At 42.9% G+C, this 22469-nt stretch overlaps 1 long non-coding RNA gene across 1 annotated transcript in view; it reads right to left on the reverse strand.

The window, feature by feature from the left end:
- Positions 1 to 280: 280 nt before the first annotated feature.
- LOC140201259 (uncharacterized) overlaps positions 281 to 22469 on the reverse strand; it is a 92582-nt gene continuing 70393 nt past the window's right edge. Inside the window, exons 2-3 of the long non-coding RNA XR_011886814.1 lie at positions 13638 to 13861; positions 281 to 1902 (exon numbers count right to left, since the gene is read on the reverse strand). This is a non-coding gene — a long non-coding RNA (uncharacterized lncRNA). The remainder of the gene's footprint in view (positions 1903 to 13637; positions 13862 to 22469) is intronic.

Genomic DNA, 22469 nt, shown 5'->3' on the forward strand with positions numbered 1-22469 from the left:
AAACTTCTAAATATTACAATTGAACCCACATCTACCACTTCCGCTGGCAGCTGTTCAACACCTGCCCCACCCTCTGTGAGAAGAATCCTCTCAAATGCTGGGGCAGCAGGCTGAGGGTAGCAGACACCAACAGAATCAACAAACTCATTCGTAAGGCCAGTGATGTTGTGGGGATGGAACTGGACTCTCTCACGGTGGTGTCTGAAAAGAGGATGCTGTCCAAGTTGCATGCCATCTTGGACAATGTCTTCCATCCACTACATAATGTACTGGGTGGGCACAGGAGTACATTCAGCCAGAGTCTCATTCCACCGAGATGCAACACAGAGCGTCATAGGAAGTCATTCCTGCCTGTGGCCATCAAACTTTACAACTCCTCCCTTGGAGGGTCAGACACCCAGAGCCAATAGGCTGGTCCTGGACTTGTTTCCTGGCATAATTTACATATTACTATTTAACTATTTATGGTTTTATTACTATTTAATTATTTATGGTGCAACTGTAACGAAAACCAATTTCCCCCGGGATCAATAAAGTATGACTATGACTAAATAGTTCACTTTTCACCCTAAACCAATGACATCTAATTTTATTCTCACTCAAACTCAGCAGGAAAATCCTGCATGCATTTACCCTATCAATATCCCTCATAAATCTGTGTACCTCTATAAGGTCTCCCCTCATTGCACTCCACTCTCGGAAATAAAGTACTGACCTATTCAGCCTTTTCCTGTAACTTAGGTCCTCAAGTCCCAACTACATCCTTGTAAATTTTCTCTGCACTCTCTTAAATTTATTGATATCTATCCTGTGCACAATACTCTAAATTTGGTAGTGGATGAGGAATCAATTGATGCCTTCATAAAGGAATTGTATATTCATTTGAGAGAAAGATTATGTTGCAGGATTGTTGAAGGTGTGGAAGGAACAATACTGGTCATTTTGATGGAGTGAAAACAAAGTTAAAATCAAGTTTATTGTCATGTATACATCTTAATTCAGCAGTCTCACAGGCACATGGTATTACACAAGCAAGATTCACAAGAAAAACATTAATTAAAACATAAATTATACACAATTTTTATAAGAAAGAATGCAACTAGAACAAAAAAGTCAATTTTTTGCAAAGTGATAACAGGAGTACTAAGATAGTGATTGCTGTTGTGCCAATTGTTCAAGAACCAAATGATTGAAGGAAAGTAACTGTTCTTGAACCTGGTGGAATGTGACTTCAGGCTGTTGCACCTCTTTGTCTGATGGTAACTGTGAAAAGAAGTCATGGCTAAAATGGTGGGGATCTTTGGTGACAGATCCTTCTTGAGGTAAAGTCTCATGTAGATACTACCGATGATGGCAAGAGATGTGATATGTTGGGTTGAGTCCACTACTCTCTGCAGCTTCATACTTTCCTGTGCATTCAAATTGCTAGAATCAAACCATGATGCAAACAGTCAGGATATTTCTACAGTACATCTGTAAGAGTTTGTCAGAGTGCTTGATGACATTTTGAACCCCCTCAACCTTCCCCATTGCTATAATCATTCAATACTTCTCTGAATGATTATACAAGTCAATTCAACTCTCTGTCTAATTGAGGTACGGCAAAATATGTTAGATTAATGGACTAGTGTCATCAATGTACAAGCCAAAGATCCAGGTAATTGATCTGAGGACTTGAATTTGAATTCTACCACAGGATTTAGAGAAGTTAAATCAAGAATAATTCTTATTATGGAACTATGAGATTGCAATATGAACCCATCAGAAAAAGAATTTTTTTGCTTCACTCTAAGTGGTCTGCATGTGACTCTACACCCAACAACGTGGTTGATTCATAGCTGCTTCCACGGTTTGGTGCCTGTCTGGGGTAAATGCCAGTAGTGTCCGAGATATCCACATCCTCTGAAAAATAAATTAAAGCAAAGCTTTTCAGATTGTTGGCAATAATACATAACAATATATATAGTTCCTGAAAATAACCTTGAAGTTTGTATGAGCAAAATGAAATTTAATGCTGAGAATCTTACAACACCATAAATTACTGGTGATCCCCTCAGAGTTATGTATCAGTGTTTGACATTTGGCACATGTAACAAGCTGAACACCCATGTAAAAACAAAAGCTATTCCTATGGTATTTATGTTAAATAATCTGCAAACTATGGAGATTTTGACTGTAGGCTAATGCAGCTCAGCTCAGCTTCACATATATCTGGCCAACTTCTTTGTTTTGTCTGATAAGATTGTATCTCAGAGATACAGCCACAGTTTTACTCAGGCAGATGACAATGGCTTTATCATAGTAATTGTTTCACAGCTAATTGGTTCGGTTCCAGTAACACTGTCAATCCACATTCAGAATTGAAACTGTTGGTGGGTTGCTCAGCTCTGTGTCAGAAGATGTTGAGTCCAAATCTCACTGAGAGACGGAGGGTGTGTAGCACTAATGATGGTGCTTCATTTCATATGAGACATTATTTTCAGTAACACACAAAATGTTGGGGGATCTCACCAGGTCAGGCAGCATCCATGGAAAGAAACAATCGATATTTCATGCCAAGACCCTTTAGCAGGACTGAAAGCGGGGCAGAAACCAGAATAAGATGGTGGGGGGAGGAGATGGAAGAGTACAAGTTGGCAGGTGATAGGTGAGACTAGATGAGGAGGAACATTGGTGGGTGGGGAAGGAGGGATGATGTAATAAAACTGGGAGGTGATTGTGGAAGAAGTAATTGGCTGTAGAAGGAGGATTCTGATTAGCGAAGATAGTAGATCAGAATCCTAAAGGGAATAAAGGGCAGGAAGTGGGGAACCAGAGGGGACTGATGGGCAGGTCATGAGGCCAGCGAGAGGAAGAGAAGGGGTGAGAAGGCCACCAGAATGGGGAAAAAAATAAAAGTGGGGGGGGGGGAGAGAAAAAGGGGGGAGTACAGAAGTAGGCCACACACACCTCGCAAGCCTGCCCTGCCAGTCAATAAGATCATGACTGACATGCTGTCATTAGCTCTCCTTCAGAACCACTTCCCCCATAACCCTTAATTCCTCGATCTTTCAGGCATTTTTCTAACTCTACCTCAAATATATCAAATGATCTCTTTGGAGTGAATGAGGATGAGAGGTGACTTGATAGAGATGTATAAGATGATGAACAGCATAGATTGAGTGGACTCTCCACCACTCTTGGGGGCAGATAATGCCAAAGATTCACCACCCTTTAGAGAAGGAATTTCCAAGTATTTCAGTTTTAAATGACTGGCCCCCTATTTTGAAGCTGGGTCTCCTTGCTCATAACCCTCCTGCTAGTGGAAGCATATCATTATCTACCCTGTTGTCACCTTATATATTTGAATCCGGTTACCCCACATCATTTTAAACTCAAAGGAGTAGACCCAATTCTTTAGCCCCTATTAATAGGTCAACCCTCCCATCCAGGCGCTACCATGGTGAATTTCCTGTGGCCTTCCTCCAATGCTACTACATCCTTTTTTCAGTTAAGGGGACCTAATCTATGCATAGTATTCCAGATATGGGCTTCCCAAAACCTTGCACAATGTAACAAACCAATCCTTTTGTAGTAAATACCAAATGCTTTTTGCCTTCTGAATTTCTTGTTGGACCTACCCAGGGGTGTATCTACAGAAAATGGCGTCTACACAAGTACTGAAATTGCATTCCTGCCCAAACATCTGACTCCCATCTTTTAGATAACTTTACCATAATATCAGCTCAAAAATACAATTTAAGCTTGTTAATCTTTTAATTAACAAATTATGGAACTACATTAAAATTAAAACTGCACCTTCTTTGCTTTCACTGATGCAAATTGGTCTATGATGTGATCAAAGTCAGTTTTTTCAGTTTCTTCTCTTTCTACGCTCAGCAGAGCAAGATCACAGAGTCTGCCTTGACCCATGGAGGCTCTCAAATACGAAAGTATTAGTTTTAACTTGCTGAATGATCTCTCACAGCTGGAGGTAGAAACTGCGATGGTTAGCATTATCTGAATAGCAATGCGAAGGTTGGGGAAGACGCTCTCATCTCCATACTGAATAATAAATTCAAGAGGCTCTTCAAGTCTTGATATTTTCATGTTGACCCACCTGGATAGCAACATTCTGCAATCCAAAATCTCCTCATATAGCTGCTGTCCATCGACATCAGAGCTGTACAATTCGCCCAAATTTTCACACTTCTTCTTTAGGTCGCTACTGTCGGTGCCGTAACACAGTCCTTCGACATTGAGAAGGAACCCAAACTTGGCATCAGTGTCATGCAAACGAGCGAACCTTTTGTCCACTTCTCTGTGAAGACGGTCAAGTGTTCCCTTCATGACTCTTTTCATTTCCTCCTTCGCTGTTAACCCAGCGTCTCTCGAGTTCTCATCAGCCATTTGTTTCTTTCGTTTCTGACATCTTTCAACTTCAATATTCCATTCTTGACGGAGACCCACTCCTTCTTCGAGTGACTTACTGACCAACACTTCTCTTTCATCATAAAAATGATCTTGGAGGGCTTTCAAATCCAGGGCAGCATCGTGGAAGTTCATGCTAGGATCCTGCAGCCTCTTTTGAATACGGTCAATGCGAATGAGTACTTTGTTCCAAAATCCTAGCAAAATCAGAAAATTGTAACTCAACATGCAGTTGTACAGCTGCCTTGTGTCACTTCTTGTTTTACTGGTCTCGTTTTCATTGCCTATCATGGCCTGCAGAACTTGAAGTATCTCCCTAGGTACTTGTTGACGTGCTTCACTGCTTCTGTCCTTGCACTCCACCTGGTTTCGGACTCCGACTTAACAACCACAGGCACGGCGTTTTTGAGTTTTTCCCAGTGCTGTGTTGAATGAGAGAAAAACACATAGAGAGCTTCGATGGTTCCAAAAAAACGTGACCATCATTGTGTCCTGCTTGGCTGCATGTCCACCCACCAAGCTGAGTGAGTGATTGTTGCAATTCACAAACACTGCCAGGTTGTTTTTCTCACTTATTCTTTGATGAACACCACTTCTGTGTCCAGTCATCACAGCAGCGTTGTCATAGCACTGTGACCGACAATCTTTTAGCTCCATTTTGTCCTTCTCTAGCTGTTTCAAGATGTCTTCAACCAAGCTCTCAGCATCCTTCTGGCTTATCTGGATAAAACCAAGGAAGGACTCTCTAACACGGACTGTTTTCCTCTCAGAATCAACTTCCATGTACTTCACTACTTCTGACATCTGCTCATGGTGTGCCTGATCAGGAGTCAAGTCGAATATGAGGCCATAATACTTGGCTTTACGATCGCTTCTCAATAAACTCTGGTGAACAGTGGATGCCATCATGTGGATGAATTCATTCTGGACATCCGGTGAAAGACGTGGATCCAGGATGACTTTCCAAATGAGTGAGGTGTTCTTTTATCACAGGGGCAAAAATGGCCAGTAGTTTCAGTAAGCCAAGGAAATTTCCCACATTGGACTCAACGTCTGGCTGAAGTGACTCCCTGTGTCCTCGCAAAGCCAGGTTCTCAGTCACAAGGAATCTTATGCAGTGAAGGATTCTCATCAAGATATCATGCCACTTCTGCTTTCCCTTCTCAATCTGTGACTGAAATACCGTGTCAATAACTCCTCTGTTTCCAGCTAAATTTCCTTCCATTTCTTTCCACTGTGTGAAGCATTCCCGATGATTCTTGGCATTCTCATGAACACTAATCCTTTCAGGTGCTTTCCACTAGTTGAATCCACTTTCCTGCTCCAATGAGGATTGATGGTCTGACTGGGAATAGAGAAGACAACAGATACAAAATGCAGACTTTTTAGAAGGGGAATAGACCAGCCATGAGCGAGTCACTTCCTCGCCACGACCATTTCCCAATTTCCTCTTGAACCAAGGTTTGTTCATTGAGCAGTTATTTATTGGTAGGAAAGGCCCCTCACTGTTCTGGAAATACTTCGAACCCAGCTTTATTATTTCTGTTCTCAAAATGTCAGGCAGAATTGCTTTTCCAGCGTTCATGTCGAACTTCAGAACATAGAACATAGAATAGTACAGCACAGTACAGGCCCTTTGGCCCACAATGTTGTGCCGACCCTTAAACCCTGCCTCCCATATAACCCCCCACCTTAAATTCCTCCCTATACCTGTCTAGTAGTCTCTTAAACTTCACTAGTGTATCTGCCTCCACCACTGACTCAGGCAGTGCATTCCAGGCACCAACCATTCTCTGAGTAAAAAACCTTCCTCTAATATTCCCCTTAAACTTCCCACCCCTTACCTTAAAGCCATGTGCTCTTGTATTGAGCAGTGGTGCCCTGGGGAAGAGGTGCTGGCTGTCCACTCTATCTTTTCCTCTTAATATCTTGTATACCTCTATCCTGTCTCCTCTCATCCTCCTTCTCTCCAAAAAGTAAAGCCCTAGCTCCCTTAATCTCTGATCATAATGCATACTCTCTAAACCAGGCAGCATCCTGGTAAATCTCCTCTGTACCCTTTCCAATGCTTCCACATCCTTCCTATAGTGAGGCGACCAGAACTGGACACAGTACTCCAAGTGTGGCCTAACCAGAGTTTTATAGAGCTGCATCATTACCTCACAACTCTTAAACTCTATCCCTCGACTTATGAAAGGTAACACCCCATAAGCTTTCTTAACTACTCTAACTACCTGTAAGGCAACTTTCAGGGATCTGTGGACATGTACCCCCAGATCCCTCTGCTCCTCCACACTACCAAGTATCCTGCCATTTACTTTGTACTCCGCCTTGGAGTTTGTCCTTCCAGAATGTACCACCTTACACTTCTCCATGTTGAACTCCATCTGCCACTTCTCAGCCCACTTCTGCATCCTATCAATGTCTCTCTGCAATCTTCGACAATTCTCTACACTATTCACACCACCACCAACCTTTGAGTCGTCTGCAAATTTGCCAACCCACCCTTCTACCCCCACATCCAGGTCGTCAACAAAAATCACGAAAAGCAGAGGTCCCAGAACAGATCCTTGTGGGACACCAATAGTCACTTCCCTCCAATCCGAATGTACTCCCTCCACATGACCCTCTGCTTTCTGCAGGCAAGCCAATTCTGCATCCACCTGGCCAAACTTCCCTGGATCCCATGCCTTCTGACTTTCTGAATAAGCCTACCATGTGGAACCTTGTCAAATGCCTTACTAAAATCCATATGGATCACTTCCACTGCACTACCCTCATCTATATGCCTGGTCACCTCCTCAAAGAACTCTATCAGGCTTGTTAGACACAATCTACCCTTCGCAAAGCCATGCTAACTGTCCCTGATCAGACCATGATTCTCTAAATGCCCAGAGATCCTATCTCTAAGAATATTTTCCAACAGCTATCCCACCACAGATGTAAGGCTCACTGGTCTATAATTACCCAGACCATCCCTACTATCTTTTTTGAACAAGGGACAACATTCGCCTCCCACCAATCCTCCGGTACCATTCCCATGGACAACGAGGACATAAAGATCCTAGCCAGAGGCTCAACAATCTCTTCCTTCGCCTCGTGGAGCAGCCTGGGGAATATTCCATCAGGCCCCGGGGACTTACCCGTCCTAATGTATTTTAACAACTCCAACACCTGCTCTCCCTTAATATCAACATGCTCCAGAACATCAACCTCACTCATATTGTCCTCATCATCATCAAGTTCCCTCTCATTGGTGAATACCGAAGAGAAGTATTCATTGAGGACCTTGCTAACTTCCACAGCCTCCAGGCTCATCTTTCCACCTTTATCTCTAATCAGTCCTACCTTCACTCCTGTCATCCTTTTGTTCTTCACATAATTGAAGAATGCCTTGGGGTTTTTCTTTACCCTACTCGCCAAGGCCTTCTCATGCCCCCTTCTTGCTCTCCTCAGCCCCTTCTTAAGCTCCTTTCTTGCTACCCTATATTCCTCAATAGACCCATCTGATCCTTGCTTCCTAAACCTCATGTACGCTGCCTTCTTCCACCTGACTAGATTTTCCACCTCACTTGTCACCCATGGTTCCATCACCCTACCATTCTTTATCTTCCTCACGGAGACAAATTTATCCCTAACATCCTGCAAGAGATCCCTAAACATCAACCACATGTCCATAGTACATTTCCCTGCAAAAACATCATCCCAATTCACACCCACAAGTTCTAGCCTTATAGCCTCATAATTTGCCCTTCCCCAATTAAAAATTTTCCTGTCCTCTCTGATTCTATCCTTTCCCATGATAATATTAAAGGCCAGGGAGCAGTGGTCACTGTCCCCCAGATGCTCACCCACTGAGAGATCTGTGACCTGAAGTCCAATGTCATGGTATGACAGTTCGAGGCTCTTTGACATCATCCAGTTCACTAGGTTCAGTGTCGTAAGGTTCAACCTCGTCAGGCAAAATCTCGTCAATAAATTCAACATCACCACCACCACTATCATCATCTTCCCCTCCAGTCACGTCCACGCTCTCTGTGGCAGCCTCACTCTTAATCTCATCATACTCGGATTTATCTGACTTGACTTCCTCCTCGGCTTGTGACGCATTTGTACTTGCTCCACCTTCAGATTCTAGCAAACTTGTAGCAAGTGCAGGCTATGGAACGTCCATGGAACGTGTCAAACTACTTGTTCTGGGCTTTTCAAAGAAGGGCATGAAGAACTTACTCAACTTCTTGGCTTCCTCTGCCTCCAACTTTCATCTCTTCTGCCCTTCAGCTCCACTTTCCTTCTTCTTCATGAAGAAATGTTTCATGGTCTTCTTACACAATGGTCTGAAATAAGGCCATCCTAGTGCTTCTTACCCATGATAATCAAAGACAGATCATAGATCTGAAGAAAATTCTTTTTTCACTATCTGAGGCTGGCTTGTCTGACTTTAATAGAAACTGCTCAGTGGTGCCCCCTTCAAGTGGGGCCCAGGGCACGTGCCATACCTGCCATACCTTAGATACGCCACTGGACCTACCTGCTAACTTTTGTGATTCATGCACTAACACACCTAATCCCTCTGAACTTTGCAGTCTTTCTCCATTTAGGTAATAATTCACCTCAAACTCAAGGGCAGCTTCTATCCCACAGTTATCAGACTGTTGATTGGATCTCTTGTACAACAAGATGGACTTTCACCCTCACAATCTACCTCGTTATGATCTTGCACATTAATACCTGCACTGGATTTCCTCTGTAGCTTTTACATTTTATTCTCCATTGTTCTTGTTTCACCTTGTTTTTATTCTCATAACCTTGAACATGTAAGCACTTTTTATTTTAATTGGTAAATTGGTTTATTATTTTCACACGTACTAATGTACATGAAAAACTTTGTTTTACGTGGCCTCCATACAGGTCATTTCCTCTTATCAGTGCATTGAGGTAGTACAAGGGAAAATACAATGACAGAATGCAGATTAAAGTGTTATAATTACAGATGAAGTGCAGTGCAGGCAAATGGTAAGGTGCAAGATAATGACAGGGTAAATCGTGAGATAAAGACTCCATCTTATCATACAAGAGGTCTATTAAATAGTCTTATTACAGCATAATAAAAACTGTCCTTGAGCCTGATGGTACGTTCTTTCAGATTGTTATGTCATCAACCGGATGGGAGAGGGGAAAAGAGAGAATTGCAAGGTGGGTGGGGTCTTTGCTAATGTTATAAAGTCTAAAAGTGTAGATAGAGTATATGGAGGGGAGGTTCTTGAATATCAAAGGGTTGAAAGATGATGCAGAGAGGCGGGAACGTGATGAGTTTGCAGTCTGATCAGCCAAGATCTTTACTGAATAGCGGGATAGGCTTGAAGTGCTAGATAGACTCCCTGAATTGTGATATGATACTCCTGCTACTGTTTTTTACTGGACTGTTAATAACCCACTTCATGTTTAACAGCCTTAGGCTTCAGATTCCCCCATCAGTGTAAGCATCCTCTTGATCTGAGGGTGTGCTATAAATCTAGCTTTGCCAGTAACATCCTTACACCAAGAGCAAATTCAAGATAATCATCTCTGGGAAGTCAAGTCATCTGAACAGCAATTTCTGTAGCCTAGTAAGCTTCCAAAAATTACATCAACTTCTCTTCAATGGCATATTGAGTTTATCAGTTTTGCAGTCTTAGGGTTGTAATATTAAAATATTGCAGGGACTAGGTGTTGATATGGACGGAAGAGGATTAGAACTTCACACACAAAAAGCAGGAGGAACTCACCAAGTCAAGCAGCAGCTATGGAGGCGAATAAACAGTCAACGTTTCTGGCCAAGACCCTTTATCAGGACTGATGAAAGGTCTCGGCCTGAAACACTGACTGTTTATTTCCCTCCATAGATGCTGCCTGACTTAATGGGTTCCTCCAGCTCTTTTTCTGTGTGTGTTGCTCAACATTTCCAGCATCTGCAAAATTTCTTGTGTGTGGGGTTAGAGCCTGATGCTCTGTAACCGGTGAAGATTAGAGAGGTGTAATTCACCCACTGTGAATGCAAGTTGACTCTGAGGCAGGGGCTTGGGGCAGATATCATTGAAAATGTAGGCAGTACCTCAGGGTTGTGGAAATTGGGATTAGAATGGGAGGCAATGAAGGAAGTATCTACAATGAAAGATTAGGTGAGTATACAACAGAGGTTGCAATTGAGGGTTAAGTGAGGAGCAGAGTCACAAGCAGATGGATGTGTGTGGATCAGTAGAGATGCATACCCTCGGTCCTCAGGGATTTTGACCCAAAATGTCAATAATTCCTCCCACTCCCACTGACGCTGCTTGAGCTACTGCATTCCTCCAGCAGATTACTCGTCGTGTGAATCAATAACTGGAAATCAGTGGTTGTGCTACAGATTCAGATCAGGTTTGTCCATTTGTTGCAGTGAATCTGGGTTCTCACTTCTCCAACTGTATGGTGTAGGAGGGACAAGTTCAGGTGGCTGCCTGAGGGGCAAGTTAGTCCTGGAGAGAAGGCCTCAAGCATGCCTTAAGCTCATAACTGCATTTAACAAAGACATAAACGTGGGCAAAATAAGTTCTTTGTTTGCTTCCTGCCTCAACTTATAGGTGAGAGGAGCCTGCTGCTAATTCTGGGTTAAAATTTGTGAAGGAAGGGAAATAGTTAGCCCTAAAAAATTAACCAATACTCGCATACAAAGTTGGTGTGAACTTTGAAAAAGTTTAATATTAAGATATAGTGCAAGTTGCCCTATCCCTGCCACATAAGAAGAGAGAATCACTTCACATAATGACTTAACTGTGGTGCCCTTTGTAATGCCGCATAGGTTGGTAAATACAGTTCAGCTTTCTCTACTGAAGCAAAAAACCAACTGCTGAAGGGACTTATCAGGTCAGGTCGCATCTGGGGAAGTGGAGAGACTGATGATGTTTCCGATCGAGACCCTGAATTAGGACTTCCTATTGATATGTGGCAAGTTTCCATTGGCGATGATCAGGAGTCCTGGTGAAGGGTCTCCTCCTGAAGCGTTGACTGTTTATTCCCCTCCATTGATGCTGCCTGACTCGCTGAGTTCCTCCAGCATTTTGTGTGCACTGCTTCCCCATTCATGTAACCTTCATTACAAGGGTTAGTTATTTTATTGTTTGTTTATTTTTCTTTATTTATGGAAGATAGAACAATGAACATTGAACAGCACAGTACAGGAACAGGCCCTTTGGCCCAAGCTGTTGCACTGAACTAATTAAGCAAACATTTAAATACTTACCTGAACTAGTCCCTTCTGCCCACACGGTACCCATATCCCTCAATTCTCTGCACATGTGTCTATCGAACAGCCTCTTAAATGCCTCTATTGTATTTGCCTCTACCATCACTCCTGGCAGTGCTTTGCAGGAGTCTGCCATGCGTAAAAGTGTGCAAATCTCATCTGAACGTTCAGCCTCTTGCCTTAAATACATTCCCTTTAGTTTAGGTATTTCAACTCTGCAGGAAAAAGTGACTTCTACTTTATCTATGCCTCTCATAATCTTATAAACTCCTTCAGGTCTTCCCTTTTATGTTACCAATTTACAGCCATTTTAAGTGTTTTAAGTGATTATTTAAACCTAATTAGATTTTTTTTAAATTGTCTTTGAAAATATCCTTTAAAAATCTCAATCAGAGGAGCCCTGGTGGATGGAGCCTCAGGTACTTAAGGCCCTACCTTTATAAGGGTCATATATTGGAGCCCTCTGATAGAATAGATCCCACCATAAGAAGTCAATGTGATAATGGGCATCATACGAAGGGTGCAGTGGGTGGGAAAGATGGTCTGGATCGAGCACAAGTTGATCAATTGGTTTCCACTGGATTTTGATTTCTCCTACTTCCTTTCCTCTCCCTGCAGAAGACAAGCATACCTGGATCTTCTGAAATAAATGTGAATGACCCAAATTCCTCCTGTCTTCTCTATGTTCAGTCCTGATGTAGGGTTTGGGGTGTGCACTGTACAACCTACTCTAGAGGGAGAGAGTTAGTACACCTGTCACCATCTGTAAGTGCAACGTGTGCAAGCAGTTCAGATTTTATTACTCCCTGCTGATACTTCATTTATCCTATATCACTTATCCTATATTACTTATCACCTATATGTATGTTTTTATACAAAGAACAATCATAAGTTCACCATCCGGTGTGCATCCCTTTAAGTTTATCTTTTGTTTGTCATTTGGAACCTTACATTCCTCATGTTGCAACTACAGGACCCACAAATAAATATGAAGAGCAAGTTCACATTGAAACCTGATTTATTATTGAGCCTTTGCAATTTAGTTCTTGTAACTTCTGAAAGAGATTAACTATAGACATTTTAACAGAATGATCTCCATCCAACGACTTTGGCTGGAGCTTTTTTCTTACCAAGCTTTTGTATGTTGTGAGGAAATTCTTGAAGAATTCTAGTGACCACTTGAATTAAGTTTTAATATTTGAATACTTATCACTACTCCAGTCATGTAGCCTTGTTCCTTTGCACACTGGGAGATTCTGATGCACTTTATTCTGCACTCTTCCTTATCATTGACCCAGAATTTGCTGCTAATGCTTTGATGTAGTGACCCTGAAACCTAATAGTGATGGGAGAGCCTTTGTATTGTAAATGCTCAGTGATGAAATCTGCATACCGATTTATGGCCCTAAAAATAAGTTGCTGGATAACTCATTTCAGTGCTGCACAAGAAAACAGCAACTTGCACTCAACCTTCTCGTATGCTTCAAGAAATTCCTGGCTGTTCACATTAGTTACCGATTAATTCCTCCAAATGAAGTTCAGATTGGTATTTAACTGGACCAGCACCCTTTCAACGCAGACACAAGAGAGTTCAGATGCTGGCATTTGGAACAGCAACTAACCTGCTGGAGGAACTCAGCGGGTTGAACAGCATTTGTGGGAAGAAAGGAACCGTTGATGTTAACACTATACATCGGGACCCTGCATAGATCCTAAAGCAGGGTTTTGAACCAAAACATCAGCAATTCATTTACTTTCACTGATGCTGCTCAATACATTGAGTTCCTCAAGCAGATTGTTTGTAGCAACTTTGCAACAAATAGATTCATATTTCTGACGTTACATTCAACCAGGGGACCAGACAATTATATGCAACTGTAGAACCTCATTCCTACTGTTAGTAAGTAGCTCTTTGAGACTTTAAAAAACATTAAAATGTTTTGCCATAGTTTTTATACACTACCTTGCAATGACATAGTGGCACATTTAGCAGTTCCATCACTTCTCAGCTCCAGTGACTCTTGTCCAGTGCTAACCTCAGGTATGTCTGTGTGGAATTTGCACGTTCTCCCTGTCACTCTGTGATTTTGCCCTGGGTCCTCCTGTTTTCTGTTACATCTCAAAGGGTGTTGGTAGGTTAAATTGTCTACTGTAACTTGTCCCATCTATGTAGGAAAGTAGTAGAATCTGGGTGGAGAGAAAAATGATGTTAGTACTGAGATAATTGTAAATGGGTACATCACGTTGGACTCAGATTAATTAGATTTATTTATTAATCAGATGTACATCAAAACACAGTGAAATGCATCATTTGCATTAACCAATATAATCTGAGGGTGTGTTGGGGGCAGCCTACATGTGTTGCCCCATATTCTGCTGCCAGTATAGCATGCCCACAATGTTCAACAACTAACATCAGCAAAACAAACCCCTTCCCTTCTGCCATCCTCCCACCCACACACAGGCAGCGGGTGCCTCAGCTCTATCTCTCGCTGACTCTCTCACATTACTGCTCTTCTTCAGAGAAGTGGCAGACCTTTTACATAAAAATATAATTGCCGGTCCGAATAAAGGCACCTTCAGTAACATAGAATCCAGTACCACAGCTGGATTTGTGGTCAGCTCTTCCAAACACATCCTGAACAACAACCACAACCTTTTAGCAAGTAAATATGGTTGAGGCAGGCTGTTGGTGAAGGGGGATGAGATGTACAATGAAATGCTGAGTACTCCGGGAGTCTGACTTGGAAACCTGCACTTACTGTTACCATACAAGCGCATGGCTTTTTAACAGAGCTTGAAGTACATCTTTTCAGTCTGGAGATGGTGGACATTAGCACACTGTGTTCTCCACCATCAATATTATGGGAGTCACTATCATCCAGAAGTTTAAGTGAATCAGCCTCATAAAGTTAAAGAAAGTCGAGTTTATTGTCAAATGCACGAGTGTAGTTTTGCACTGGTGCAACATAAAACTTACTTCAGCAACACAGGCACGTCGCATCAGATAAGCAGCATTTACAAAAAAAACCAATATAAACCGAACATAAATTGTATGTAACTTCTACAAGAAGGAATGCAATTTGAATGAAGATAGTCAACTTTAGTGCTAAGAGATCAAAGTGTTAAAGGATCTAGTGCTTTTCCAGCATTTATGACAAATAAAACTTCTCGGGCTTCCAGCTGGATACAGCTATCGATCACGACCAACGTTTCAATGACAGACTCCCCCATCTTCATCAGCGCTGATGAGTCATCAAGAAGATGGCACGGCCTGGATTCTTGACTCTTGAAGCAATCTACATTACCATGGCTCCTGCACTTGATTATCTACCTGCACTATACTTTCTCTGTAAATCTAACCTTTGCAGTGCACATTGCATTCTACTACTAGTTTTCACTTGTACTATCTCAGAGAACTTATGTTTTGAAATTATTTATATGGATCGTATTCAACTAATGTTTTTAGTTGTTCCATGGTACGCATAGTCATAGTCATACTTTATTAATCCCTGGGGAAATTGGTTTTCGTTACAGTTGCTCCATAAATAATAAATAGTAATAGAACCATAAATAGTTAAATAGTAATATGTAAATTATGCCAGTAAATTATGAAATAAGTCCAGGACCAGCCTATTGGCTCAGGGTGTCTGACCCTTGATGGCACAAGCAGGAATGACTTCCTATGACGCTCTGTGTTGCATCTCGGTAGAATGAGTTTCTGGCTGAGCGTACTCCTGTGCCCACCCAGTACATTACGTAGTGGATGGGAGACATTGACCAAGATGGCATGCAGCTTAGACAGCATCCTCTTTTCAGACACCACCGTGAGAGAGTCCAGTTCCATCCCCACAACATCACTGGCCTTACGAATGAGTTTGTTGATTCTGTTGGTGTCTGCCACCCTCAGCCTGCTGCCCCAGCACACAACAGTAAACATGATAGCGCTGGCCACCACAGACTTGTAGAACATCCTCAGCATCATCCGGCAGATGTTAAAAGACCTCAGTCTCCTCAGGAAATAGAGACGGCTCTGACCCTTCTTGTAGACAGCCTCAGTGTTCTTTGACCAGTCCAGTTTATTGTCAATTCGTATCCCCAGGTACACTTTTTCAGTGTAGTGATGTGATGAAATAATCTATATGAATGGCATTCAAAACAAAGGTTTTCATTTTACCTCAGTATATGTGACAACATTGGAGGTCGGCCAAGGTGCGACAATTGAAGGAGTGAGTGAGGGCATTGGCTGAGAAGGAGCGGTTGATTTAAGACCCGGTCGAGACCAGCCTGCAAGACAAACGTTCGAGGTCGGCCGAGGTGCGACAATTGAAACGAATTAGTCAAATATCAGCCAATATAATCAACGTTTGCTCTAGGGGAGCGACCTTGTCAAGGGAAGTGCCTTGTGAGAAAAGTGCGAGTCTTTGGCTCGAGAGTCTTCAGCAAGGAGGCTGAGGGAGGAGACTATGCCACAGTTGGAGAGGGTGAGAAGTGGTGAAGAAATGACAGGTCAACTGATTCAGTGTGCTGCTTGCATGATGTGGGAGGTCAGGGACATTGATGGTGCCTCTGGCTGCTACAAATGTGGAAAGTGTGTCCAGGTTCAGCTCCTGAAGGACCGTGTTGAGGCACTGGAGAGGCAACTGGATGATATCAGGTTCATCCGGGAAAACGAGATTTTTGTGCACAGGGCCTGCAGCGAGATCGTTACACCGAAGATACCGGAAGAGAGAAGGGGGGCAACGATGAGGAAGGGATGGATGCTTGGTGTACAGGAGACCACGGGGGATGTGACTCTTGAAAACAGGTTCACCCTCTTGGAAGCTGTCGGGACAGAAGACATTGCCAGTCTGAGAGGCGGACGGGTCTGCGAGTCAAAAATTGGCGTTGAAATAAAGCCGAGGATACAGACGTAAGGCAGAGGTGTGGTAGTAGGGGACTCCATAGTGAGAGGTACAGATAGGAGTTTCTGCAGCAACAGGCGGGATTTAAGGATGGTGTGTTGCCTCCCTGGTGCCAGGATCCAGGACATCACGGACCGATTGCAGGGAATCCTCAAGGGAGAAGGTGATCAGCCGGAGGTGGTGGTGCATGTCGGCACAAATGACGTCGGGAAGAAGGTGACAGGCATTTTGCAGCAAGACTTCAGAGAACTCAGAAGAAGACTGAAAAGCATGACCTCCAGGGTGGTTATCTTGGGTTTGCTTCCAGTACCTTGCGCTGGAGAGGACATGAACAGGGAGATAGGGGATCTGAATGTGTGGCTGAGGAGCTGGTGCGTGAGGCAGGGATTTAGATTCTTGGACCACTGGGATCTGTTTTGGGGTAAGGATGAATTGTATAGAAGGGACGGGTTGCACCTTAACAGATGGGGGACCAGCGCTCTGGCAGGCAGGTTTGCCACTGCTACATGGGTGTGTTTAAACTAAGTAGTGGGGGGGGAGGGGATGAACAGGAAATATACGAATGGAGTTAAAGGGAATGAGAGAATAAGAAAAGTTAAGAAAGACAACAGAATTAAAGGGGCAGAAAGATCAGGAAGGGATCGGAGAGTATGGGCAAATGCAATAGGAATCGATGTGAAAGGTGAGGGGAGTAAAAGTATTACTTTAAAAGGATTAAAAGTATTATATATGAATGCACGGAGTATAACAAATAAAATGGATGAGCTTAAGGCTCAGTTGGAAATTGGCAAGTATGATGTTGTGGGAATAACAGAGAGATGGCTGCAAGAGGACCAGGGCTGGGAAATGAATATTCAGGGTATACATCCTATCGAAAGGACAGACAGGTTGACAGAGGGGGTGGGGTGGCTCTGTTGGTGAGGAATGAAATTCAGTCACTTACGAGGGGGGACATAGAATCAGGAGATGTAGAGTCAGTATGGATAGAACTGAGAAACTATAAGGGCAAGAAGACCCTGATGGGAGTTATACAGGCCCCCAAACAGTAGCCTAGATATAGGGTGCAAGTTAAATCAAGAGTTAAAATTGGCATGTCGCAAAGGTAAGTCTACGGTTGTTATGGGGGATTTTAACATGCAGGTAGACTGGGAAAATCAGGTTGTCACTGGATCCCAAGAAAGGGAGTTTGTGGAATGCCTCAGAGATGGATTCTTAGAACAGCTTGTACTGGAACCTACCAGGGAGAAGGCAATTCCGGATTTAGTGTTGTGTAATGAGCCAGATTTGATAAGGGAACTCGAGGTAAAGGAGCCATTAGGAGGTAGTGACCATAATATGATAAGTTTTAATCTACAATTTGAGAGGGAGAAGGGAAGATCAGGAGTGTCAGTATTACAGTTGAACAAAGGGAACTATGGACACATGAGGGAGGAGCTGGCAAAAGTTGACTGGAAAGATACCCTAGCAGGGATGACAGTGGAACAACAATGGCAGGTATTTCTGGGAATAATACAGAAGGTGCAGGATCAGTTCATTCCAAAGAGGAAGAAAGGTTCTATGGTGAGTAAGGGGTGACCGTAGATGACAAGGGAGGTCAAGGACAGTATAAAAATAAAAGAGAGGAAGTATAACATAGCAAGGATGAGCGGGAAGCCAGAGGATTGGGAGACTTTTAAGGAGCAGCAGAAGATAACTAAAAAGGCAATATGGGGGGGGGGGGGGGGGGGGAGATGAGGTATGAAGGTAAGCTAGCCAAAAATATAAAGGAGGATAGTAAGAGCTTCTTTAGGTACGTGAAGAGGAAAAAATTAGTTAAGACCAAAGTTGGGCCCTTGAAGACAGAAACGGCTGAAATTATTACGGGGAACAAGGAAATGGCAGACGAGCTGAACAGGTACTTTGGATCTGTCTTCACTAGGGAAGACACAAACAATCTCCCAGATGTAATAGTGGCCAGAGGACCTAGGGTAACAGAGGAACTGAAGGAAATTCGCATCAGGCACAAAATGGTGTTGGGTAAACTGATGGGACTGAAGGTTGATAAATCCCCAGGGCCTGATGGTCTACACCCCAGGGTACTTAAGGCGGCTCTAGAAATAGTGGACGCATTGGTAATCATTTTCCAATGTTCTATAGATTCAGGATCAGTTCCTGCGGATTGGAGGGTAGCTAATGTTATCCCACTTTTTAAGAAAGGAGGGAGAGAGAAAACAGGCAATTATAGACCAGTTAGTCTGACATCAGTGGTGGAGAAGATGCTGGAATCAACTATAAAAGATGTAATAGCGGCATATTTGGATAGCAGTGGCAGGATAGGTCCAAGTCAGCATGGATTTACTAAGGGGAAGTCATGCTTGACTAACCTTCTGGAATTTTTTGAGAATGTGACTATGAAAATGGACATGGGAAAGCCAGAGAATGTAGTGTATCTGGACTTTCAGGAAGCCTTTGATAAGATCCCACATAGGAGGTTAGTGTGCAAAATTAGAGCACATGGTATGGGGGGTAGGGTACTGACATGGATAGAAAATTGGTTGGCAGACAGGAAACAAAGAGTAGGGATTAACCGGTCCCTTTCAGAATGGCAGGCAGTGACTAGTGGGGTACCGCAAGGCTCAGTGCTGGGACCGTAGCTATTTACAATATACATTAATGATTTAGATGAAGGGATTAAAAGTAACATTAGCAAATTTGCAGATGACACAAAGCTGGGTGGCAGTGTGAAATGTGAGGAGGACGTTATGAGAATGCAGGGTGACTTGGACAGGTTGGGTGAGTGGGCAGATGCATGGCAGATACAGTTTAATGTGGATAAATGTGAGTTTATCCACTTTGGTGGCAAGAACAGGAAGGCAGATTACTACCTGAATGGTGTCAAGTTCGAAAAGGGGAAGTACAACAAGATCTAGGTGTCCTTGTTCATCAGTCACTGACAGTAAGCATGCAGGTACAGTAGGCAGTGAAGAAAGCTAATGGCATGCTGGCCTTCATAACAAGGGGAATTGAGTATAGGAGCAAAGAGGTCCTTCTGCAGTTGTACAGGGCCCTGGTGAACCCACACCTGGAATATTGTGTACAGTTTTGATCTCCAAATTTGAGGAAGGACATTCTAGCTATTGAGGGAGTGCAGCATAGGTTCACGAGGTTAATTCCTGGGATGGCGGGACTGTCATATGTTGAAAGATTGGAGCGACTGGGGTTGTATACACTGGAATTTAGAAGGATGAGAGGGGATCTGATTGAAACATATGAGATTATTAAGGGATTGGACACGCTAGAGGTAGGAAACATGTTTGCGATGTTGGGGGAGTCCAGAACCAGAGGCCATAGTTTAAAAATAAGGGGTAGACAATTTAGAACGGAGTTGAGGAAAAACTTCTTCACACAGAGGGTTGTGGTTCTATGGAATGCTCTGCCTCAGAAGGCAGTGGAGGCCAATTCTCTGGATTCTTTCAAAAAAGCGTTAGATAGAGCTCTTAAAGATAGTGGAGTGAAGGGATATGGGGAGAAGGCAGGAAAAGGGTACTGATTGCGGATGATCAGCCATGATCACAGTGAATGGTGGTGCTGGCTTGAAGCGCTGAATGGCCTATTCCTGCACCTATTGTCTATTGACAATAATAAACCAATTTACCAATTTATCATCATCATATTGAATGCTGGGACAGGCTTCAAGGGTCAAGTGCCCTAGTCCAGCTCCTATTTTCTTGGGTTCCTGTGTCCTAACTTTAACAGTTGAAGAGGACCCACCACTTCAGGCTCACTAGCTGTTAAAGCTGACATTGATAGTGAATGTTCGCCAGTATCTTTCTAAATAAAACACAAATAGTGTTAAATCAATTAAAACGATGATTAAAAACTTAGAAATTCCAATACCAAAACAAAGAGCCTCTTTAAATTTGATTGAACTTGGGTAAAAAAGGATCGACTTTGTAATGTTTCTGAGTGGGACTACTCTATGATTTTTAAAATTTATTTAGACATACGGCACAGAACAGACCACTTTGAGCCACACCACTCAGCAACCCACCTATTTAAATATAGCCTAATCACGGGACAATTTACAATGACCAATTAACCTACTAATTGATACGTCTTTCGACTTTGGGGGGAAACTGGAGAACCTGAAGAAAACCCGCATTCACATGGGAAGAGCGTACAAACTTTCTTACAGAGGATGCCGGAATTGAACTCTGTACCCCAATGCCCCAAGCAATAATAGCGTCGCCACTGTGGCACCCAATATCTTAACTTCAAGTTAATGTTTGTCCACGGGTCGCAAGACAAAGGTTGCACATAGTGCATTTGGTGTGATCACAGCAGACAGGAATATTTTACTTTCTTTTACAAAACTTGGGCCACAGATCTGTCCCTTTATGGTTAGTGAGTAACTGACTAGGAACACTCTCAGCTAACAGTAGTGTGGGAGCACATTCACCAGATGGGCAGCAGGAAGCTCACCACCAAGCAAAATCAAGAGCAGGCAATAAATAAATCCTTGTTCATGACGTTCTTTCCCCCACAAAGAAATTCCCTTAAAGTGTGGAAGTCCTTTGACGAGATCTCCCGCACCTGCTGTTTGAACTGGAGCCCCTAGCAATGGCAAGTGTACAAAGTTCCCTTTGGATCATATTCAATGCTTTCATTTCAACAGAGTCAATGTTTCCGGATCTATGGATGGTGATTAAACTACCAGATGGTGACTGGTGGGCAAACTGCAAACATTTGAGATTATGAACCTGTTAATGAACTGTGTTCACATCTGTTGTCCAAGGTGCAATTGTGCCTTTCCCTCCGTGCAAACTCTTAAAAAAGGAATTGATTTTGGATGATTTTGCAATGATTTAAGCCACAGCTATCACTGCAGCACCGAATGGCTGGGGGTATGATCTACAGATTCAATCTCCCGTAAAGTCTGTTTTTGAAAATGAACCTGCCTTTTGACAAATTACCACAGATCACATTAGGATCATCTCCAGTTGATAATACTGGTGAGAAAATAATTATATTGGCAGCACTTCACTGCAACCCCCTCTTATAACAAGTCACAGGGTAACAGAGTTACACAGCACGGAAACCAGCCCTTTGGCCCAAATCATCCATGCTGAACAAGCTGCCTTCCTCAGCTAGAACAACTTACTTGCTTTTGGCCCATATCCCTCTAAACATTTCATACCTATTTACCTTTCTAAATGCTTTTTAAAAACATTGTAATCATACCCACCTCTACCACATCCTCTGGTACTTCATTCCACATATCCATCCCCCTCAGTGTGAGAGACTTACTTCTCCTGTCCCCTTTTCAATTTCCCCCTCTCACCTTAAATTCATGCTTTCTTGTTCTAGACCCTCCCCTGTCCTGGGCAAAAAAGACAATGACCATTCACCCTTGCTATGCTTCCCCATAACATTATAAACCTTTATAAGTTCACCACTCAGCTTCCTATGCTCCTGAGGGGGAAAAACAGGCTCCTTCTGACTGAAGCTCTCCAGTCCCAGTCTCATCTTTGATTCTGGTATGGTTTGAAAGTATTACACTAAGGGCTGAAACACTCTGGCCCAATATTTCCAAAATGTTGTTCTCCCTTCAGATATTACCTAACTACTCCCCTGGAATTCTTCCACTGGGAGGTGAAGGCGGCAGATCCTATTGTCACACTGAAGCTGAAGCCTACAGTTGCTGGATTATGCCAACACTCCAACTAAAGTGGGAGCAAAACATGAAGATACTACAAATGGTGAACAGGGAAGCCATTCAGCCCATTACACCCATGCCAGACAAAATCAGCCATTAGCAATTTCTCACTGCTGCTCTCAATGTGTGGTCATCATAGGTCAGTAATGATAATCAGCTTTCTCATTACTGACCTATGTTCTGAAATTTACTATTT

The sequence above is a fragment of the Mobula birostris genome, chromosome 1 (genome assembly GCF_030028105.1).
Source record: "Mobula birostris isolate sMobBir1 chromosome 1, sMobBir1.hap1, whole genome shotgun sequence".
In the NCBI taxonomy this organism is placed as follows: Eukaryota; Metazoa; Chordata; class Chondrichthyes; order Myliobatiformes; family Myliobatidae; genus Mobula; species Mobula birostris.